The sequence below is a fragment of the Oratosquilla oratoria genome, chromosome 15 (assembly GCF_046742065.1).
Source record: "Oratosquilla oratoria isolate Oo_2021 chromosome 15, ASM4674206v1, whole genome shotgun sequence".
NCBI lineage: Eukaryota > Metazoa > Arthropoda > Malacostraca > Stomatopoda > Squillidae > Oratosquilla > Oratosquilla oratoria.
The window spans coordinates 61,940,770-61,948,269 of NC_134791.1; positions in this window are offsets into that span (position 1 = coordinate 61,940,770).

Sequence of the window (7,500 nt, forward strand, 5' to 3'; positions counted from 1 at the left end):
TCTTGTCGCAGTTATTGTTAGTTAGACGTATTTATTTTTGTCTTAGAACGTCCTCACCTTTACATATTTGTACTGAATATATATATTTTTCCTAAGATATCAATCGAACTGTTCCCACTTTTTCTTTGTAAGATAGAGTGTGCAGTGATTCTTTGGACCTATTCGGCTTTTCTTGTCTCTTTTCTTTTTGGCTACCCCCCTTGTAAGAGGGAAAAAGCCTTGGTATATGTATGTATGTATGTTCCTTGCATTGGCTCCAGACCACTGCCATATATTCACACTCGATCACTCGATATGATATAGTATATTATAGTTAATTACAATGATAAAGTTTGCAGACAAGAGACTTCTTGAATCATAACGAGATAAAAAAAAAAAAAACTGTCTCGGCTGAAAGCAGTTGGCAAAATTTATTTAAGCTGCATTTAGGTTAAAATTAATAGATAAACGAATAAATGAATAAATTGATTAATCAATAGATAGATAAATAAATGAAAAATAAGTAAGTAGTTACATAGATAAGTAAATAAATTAATAAACAAATGAATAAATAAACACATAAATGAATAAACAAGTGAATAAATAGATTAGTAGATAAGTAAATAGAGAAATGAATACATGAATAAATATATAAAAACATAAATAGATGAATAGATAAATATGACTATAGAATAATAAGTAAGTAAACAGACAAACAAACAAACAAAAAAGTAAATAAACAAATTAGAATCGTAGAGGACAACTCCATAAAGAACGAGTCGAAGAATAGCAATTTGAAGTCAAGTTAGTGTAGATAAAGGTTGAAAAATGCCAGGGAAGAGCGCTCCAGAACTTCCTAGTAGAAGGAGAGAGTGAGCGAACTTGTTGAATCTCGCAAAAGGTATATGTATAAAAAGTTTTATGTGAGCTTCAGACTGTTGCACAATGGTCCAAGCTTGGTATCAGGTACTAAGTGACTAGTACATCCACTATTTCTTAGAAAAAAAATAGTTTTTGTATATTTCCACTATTTGTATGTTCCCTTTGCTTTTCTGTTTGTGTGGTTCTCATGCTCTGTGTATTTTTTTGACAAACACTCTTATGTCTTATTCTTTAATTTCCTTCTTACTATAGGCCAGCTAACGTGGTTATGCATTCTGTTTCTTGGTTATCAATTCCAGATAATGGAGAATCCAGCAAATTATTTGTTTCATCATACTTGTCTTTAATATCCAAGGTTCTGATAATTGACATAACCTTGATATCAGGCCGCACAGAAATTATTACTGATTAGCGATGGGATGCGGTAAGGTAAAACTAACTTATTGTCACTGTTGCACTAATGCAGCTCCCCCTTGCATCCTATATAATCATATCAGATTCATGAAGTGTCCCAGAGGCAATTTCCACCCTGATGTCCCTCTACCCAGTGATCTGCAAAAGCTATTCGTGAATCATTCAAATCTCCACTTACTCCAAATCTGTGCGAGTATTCTTCTGTTGGGTGCTATCTTATGCTGGAATTTCCGTTAATGAACTAATTGACAAGGCAGCTCGAAAAGTGGCATTCATCCTTTTCGATACCTTCATTCCAATGCCAGTACCAGACTATTACCCAGTCTTCCAATCAGCAATACTGAAATGTGGCAAAGACGCTGGGAAGAGCTTCCAGAATAAACACCTAAAAATAACCAAGCCCAATATATATCCATAGTTATCTTCGCATTAACAGAACCGGCATTTTAAAAGAACACGATTCCGCTAGAATAAGACATTCCCCTGCCTCACACATGGCAACCTCATCACAGAAAACGGCCATCCCAATTGCCAATGCAAAAGCTTTCCTCACAATACCACACATACTGCTAGAATGTCGGATTTACACATCCCCTTGCAACCGTCATCTACTCCCTCAAACAACAACCACACTAGAACAAATTCTGGATGACAAAACACCAATACCACTATTGTCTCTCTACAACTTCCTACAAAAAACATAACCAAATTAGAAATACCCTCATCTAACAAGACTAACATATTAAGTATATCTAACGTACAACGGCGACGGTGGCACGAATTTGCCCATAAGGATAGAAGCGCATGTAACTACCGGCCAATACAGCCAATTTGTTCTACAGCTACCAGAAGGACATATAGTGTAGCAGTTAGGATGGGGGCTACATGTGGGAGACGATATATATATATACTGTATATACATATATTATATATATATATATATTTATATATGTACAGTATATGTATACATCTATATGTATGTATGTATATATATAAATATATATATATATATACAGTATATATGTATATATATATATCTATCTATATATATATATGAATATATATACATATATATATATATATATATATATATATGTATATATATATATATACATATATATATATATATATATATATATATATATATATATATATAAGATCTGTCTTGGAAAAGGAATGCAGTATCTGTAACTAGATAATTTGAATCAGCCTGTGTATGAACGGTTGAGATGTGGATAGTCAAGTGCTAAAAGAAAAAAAGGTAAGATAGCTGGAGTAGTAAATTTGAAACCTGTTAACATAAAGAGTCAAGTTGAAGAGAGAGGTAATGATTAAGGTGGAAATAAGACTGGTTGTTTGAGAAACTCTGCTAGAGTAAAAGAGATAGCTGTAGTCAGGGGAAGCACCTAGGTAGCGTAGGAACCATGGAGATGGGTGAGAGGTTTGGCAATCAGAGGGCTAAAAGAGATCGGAACTAATATTCTATACTAATATTAAACGGATTGGAGTACACAGTACTAATATATTTGATGGAAACTTTACCACGCACCTCTCAGCCTGCCGCCGTGGGCGCCGGCTCCTGTGACCTTGAAATTTACGTCAATCCCGGGAAAAAAGGGCGCATGCCACCCAGACAGAGCGCGCGTCTCGGCAAACAACGGCATCCGAGCACTGACGCAACCTTGTCATACCATTTATTTTACAGATGGTTCTGTAGAACCAAACAGCCCACACATGGCCGGAGTAGCCTTTGTCACTGATGGATGCATCTTCGGCAGGAGAGTCAGCGACTCCGCGTCCTCTCTACAAGCCGATGCCGTGGCAATGCAGGGGGCCCTAGAACATGCCCTTGTATCCTACTCCAATTCCGACTCTCTGAACCTGATAAGCTGCTTGCAACATGCAAAGCCCGAAGATAGTGTCCATCTCCTCACCAATATCATTGCGCTCCGGCACAAATTACACCGTGCTGGACGGAATGTCATCATCAACTGGGTGCCAAGTCACGTCGGTGTGCATGGAAGCGACCTTGCAGACGTAGCAGCAGCTGCGGCTCGCAAGCGCGCCAGTGTCGATGTCCAGGTCCCTTCCAGCAAGAGCCAGCTCCAACTTAGAACTAGGGCATTAGCACGCACACAGTGGCACCTCCAACACAGTCTGGAGGCACAGATTTCCCAACGGGCGGGGTGGTACAAAAAGGTGACAGCATATGAACCTCTAGTCCTCCCCCGCTCCACTCCCAGAAGGGTAGAAAAGCTGCTCTTCAGGCTGCGTCTCGAGGACCGTTTCTTCTGGCAACTTAATCCCCAGAGCACCATGGAAGACCGCCGGTGCAACCGTTGCCGTGCAGAAAATGCCGACTTCCTCCACTACCTGAGAGATTGCCCCGCCACCACTTTCCTCAGACGGGGACCGGCTCCCCCTGAAGGTCTTGTGAACAGCCTCTACCGCCTCCAAAGCTCCTATGAGTTCTGTCAGCTACTAGAGCGTCCGCCGCCGCTCTAAGAGCTGCAGCCTCTCTTTTCTACTGCCTCCTATCCTCCTCTGACTAGCTACTTTATTCCACCTCCTCTCTACAAGGTGTGTCTTTCATAAACGCCACCGCACGGGCTAAAACAAAGCCCGTGGGGGTAGCTACAAGACAGCTTACTCGGAGAAACCGTGATTATTGGCGACGGTGTGAGTGAATCGACGCGCCCTCCAGCGTATGGCCCCAATGGGAGTAAGCATCACAATTTATCCCGGTAGATGGCTCCACTGTACCATCAGTCGTAGTAAACGCACAATGGCGTCCTATGAAAATTGGACAGTTCAGCGTTTAAAAGTTGAATTGGCAACAAGAGGAGCACTTGTCTCAGGGAGGAAAGAGAAGTTGATAGAAAGGTAAGATATCGTACTTACTTTCAACACGATTTCAAGTAACAATAGTCCTTTGTTATTATGTAAATTTCCATTTTATTGGTCGGAGTGTTCACCTTAATGTCTAACGAAGCAAACAAATTTTGTACTCTAATACCACGGTCTGTCATAATACTGTCCCCAGATTCAAACATATGTCCTTGTATTAAACAAGATCTTTTGATTATCTGTCTGTCAGATGCAGCCGATCATTGCCTTCAATGTTTTGCGATTTTCATAAGTCGAAAAAGTTGCACTTTGTGCATTAACATTACTGGGTTTTTGAATCGGCACCTCTGTTGCATCCAAAATTACTCTTGTCGATGGAAATTGTTTTTTGAAGTTCACTGGCATTAAGTCCTGCACTGTGTTTCTTTCTGGCCAAAAAACGATTTCTTGGAGTTGGAAAAACATAAAATTAATCCATACATACAAAAAATTTGACGCATAAGTTTGACAGATTATGAACAAAATAGATAATTCAATATCATCTTTGGCCTGTCTCAACTTGATTATAGTTAAAAACAACTGATCTTCCGCTAATAATAAATCATATTCCATTCCATCAAGATTATTGACAGCTGGACCAAGGACAGAGAATATCAAGGAAAAATGTGCAAAGTCATTAAATCCTGTATAATACTGAGTGGCCTTATTGTCATTTTTAAACCGGAAGATAGAGAACCTAGCATTCATAGATCTTATTATCTCACACTGGATACCGTGGTCCTGGACCGATTTCTCTCCGTCAACGTCATTTTGTAGAATCTCATTTTCCCTTTCAGCTGACACTACCTCTTCGTTGCCAACAGCTTGAATATCTGGTTCATTTTGAAATAAACTTCTCCTCTTAGCTACCCTTTCTGCTTTTTCTGCATTTAGTGTTGAGGTGAACGTGGATGGTGTTGTATTAAAATGAAAAAAAGATGGAACCACACCAGGTTTCAGCCTCTTACGAGAACCTGAAATTAAAGCAAAGAAAAATATAGTTTTTCGTTTATCTTAGGAAGCAATAGAGTAAGGTTAGGGTAAGTGGTAAGGTCAGGGTTTGAGTTTGGGAGTCATATAAGAACTTTGAAAAAAAAACAACCACGTAGCTCTAAATATTTTCTACGTAAGTGACGTCACAATGAAAATGTGTTAAAAAACCTACGTAACTGTAGACATATCCTAATTTAAATAGTATACCTTTAAAATCATAATTACCTTCCTGAGAATATATACAATGACAGGTACATGGGTTAAAAAATAATGGTTGCTCCCCATAACAAAATTCTTACCACTACACACACTTGACATGATGACACAGCATGGGGAACGGGTTATCTTGCTGAATTGTTAAAAAAGAATAATGCCTGTTCTTTTTCTTTATATATAGCCTAAATGACAACAAAGTTGAATATCACTCACCTAAAAGACCAGCAGGCATGTAGTCATCTGCTGTAAATTGTTTTTCACAGAAACACTGTATTTCCTTGGAATCCATGGCTTGTTTGTACCTGGTTCAAGGCGTTGTATCGCTATTCTCCACTTCATATTCATCTTCTCATCTGACGGAAACTTGTGTCCACCCTTATGTGCTGAACACAGTGGAACAGCAATGCTGCGGCATTTTAAAGTTAGTTTGATCACGCTTGGAAACAAGAATGTAAAACAGGAAGTGAACTTCACGACTCATCACACAGTGCTGCCATCTGGTGAGGTAATGCGTGCTTACTCCCATTGATGATATCAAATGTAATTGCTGCTTAATCTAGATGTAGATGGAGAAGGTAAAGAAAGAAAAGTTGAAAGAAGAGGAAGAGAGAGGAGGGAAGCGAAGAAGAAAAAAGAGAGTCGAAGAAGAAGGAAAAATGAGGTGGGAGGAATAGAGGGACGTAGAGAAGGAAGAAGAAAAGGAAGAGAAGAATAAAAAGGTTGAGAAGAAAAAGAGGATGTGGAAGAGGGAGAAGAAGAGGAGAAAGAAGAGGAGGATTAGGATGAGGAAGAGCAGTGGCAGTAGGAGAAAGAGGATGACGAAAAATAGGAAATGGAAAAAAAAAAAAAGAGATGGGGAAGAAAAGGAGGAGGAGGAGGATGACAAGGTTGAAAATAACGAGGAGTAGGACGAGATGGAAGAGGAAGAGGAGGAATAGAAGACAGAAGCTACACAAGGGAAACATCTCAACGAGGGCGTGAAACTCGCCAGGAAATTTCCACAAAATTGCTAGGCAAGAATGTCAATCAAGGCACCTGGACATATAAACTCAGATGAACTCTGCACGAATATATATGTCAAGTGTCACGACTGACCAATTATGACGTGAAGATGAACGGAGGAGAGATAACTTGGGAACGAATGTGGTTAATGTCTTCTTGTAGAAAATCAATTGTATGAGAACAGTAGGGACTGTGACAAGCCCTTGTCTTTTCCACATGGATCATAACAGGAAATTGATGTTTCTTTTTACCAAGTAATCCGTGAAACGTGATGATTACCATTCTTGCATGATATCAGACAACAATGAAATAATTGAGCTTCAATCACAGACATCAGTGCCACCACCGAGAAGAAAGAGTGCATAGCCTCGTATTAAAGAAGGCAGAAAAAAGGCGGACACTTCTTTTAGATGGCAAGAAACTCAAGTCTGTCAGGCAAGAAGGTGGGGTGGGTGGGTGAAAAGGTCTTGATGGATCGACACCCCATGCTGTCCCTAGCCTGGCCTTCGACTGTATACTCGTACATTCGTCTTGACGTTCAACCGCAATGATGACATGCGGTCGGCTAATAACCATTTTCTTTGTGTAAGTATCTAGACACATCCCGAACGTAGGCAAACCCGAAATGAAGCAGTAAAGCACTCTATTTTTTCTAGAACTAAAATATTTACAAAAGAAACTTAGTATTCAGGCTTTTTGCTGTTGTTTTTAAAAGGATATAATCGAGAAACCCATAGTCAAGTTTCACGAGTATATGCTCATGAATATATATATATATGTAACTGCAAATGTATATGTACACGTATGTTTATAAGTATATATGTACATATACATTACATATACATATACATATACATATACATATAATTTATGTTATGTTATATTATTTGTTTTTGTTTTGTTATAATTTGTCTGTCTGATTTTCATTTATTATTAGTTATATGTCAATTTATTATCATTTACTATTTGCCTGTTTGTTTGTTATTCAACTATACCTATGCATTTATTTATGTATTTTATTTGTTATATACATTATTATAGTTTTTATTTATTATTAATATGATTTTTTTTTTTTTTTGCATCCGACCTAGATATGGATCAAAAGGTCTCCTGTCGGCATGCTCCGCC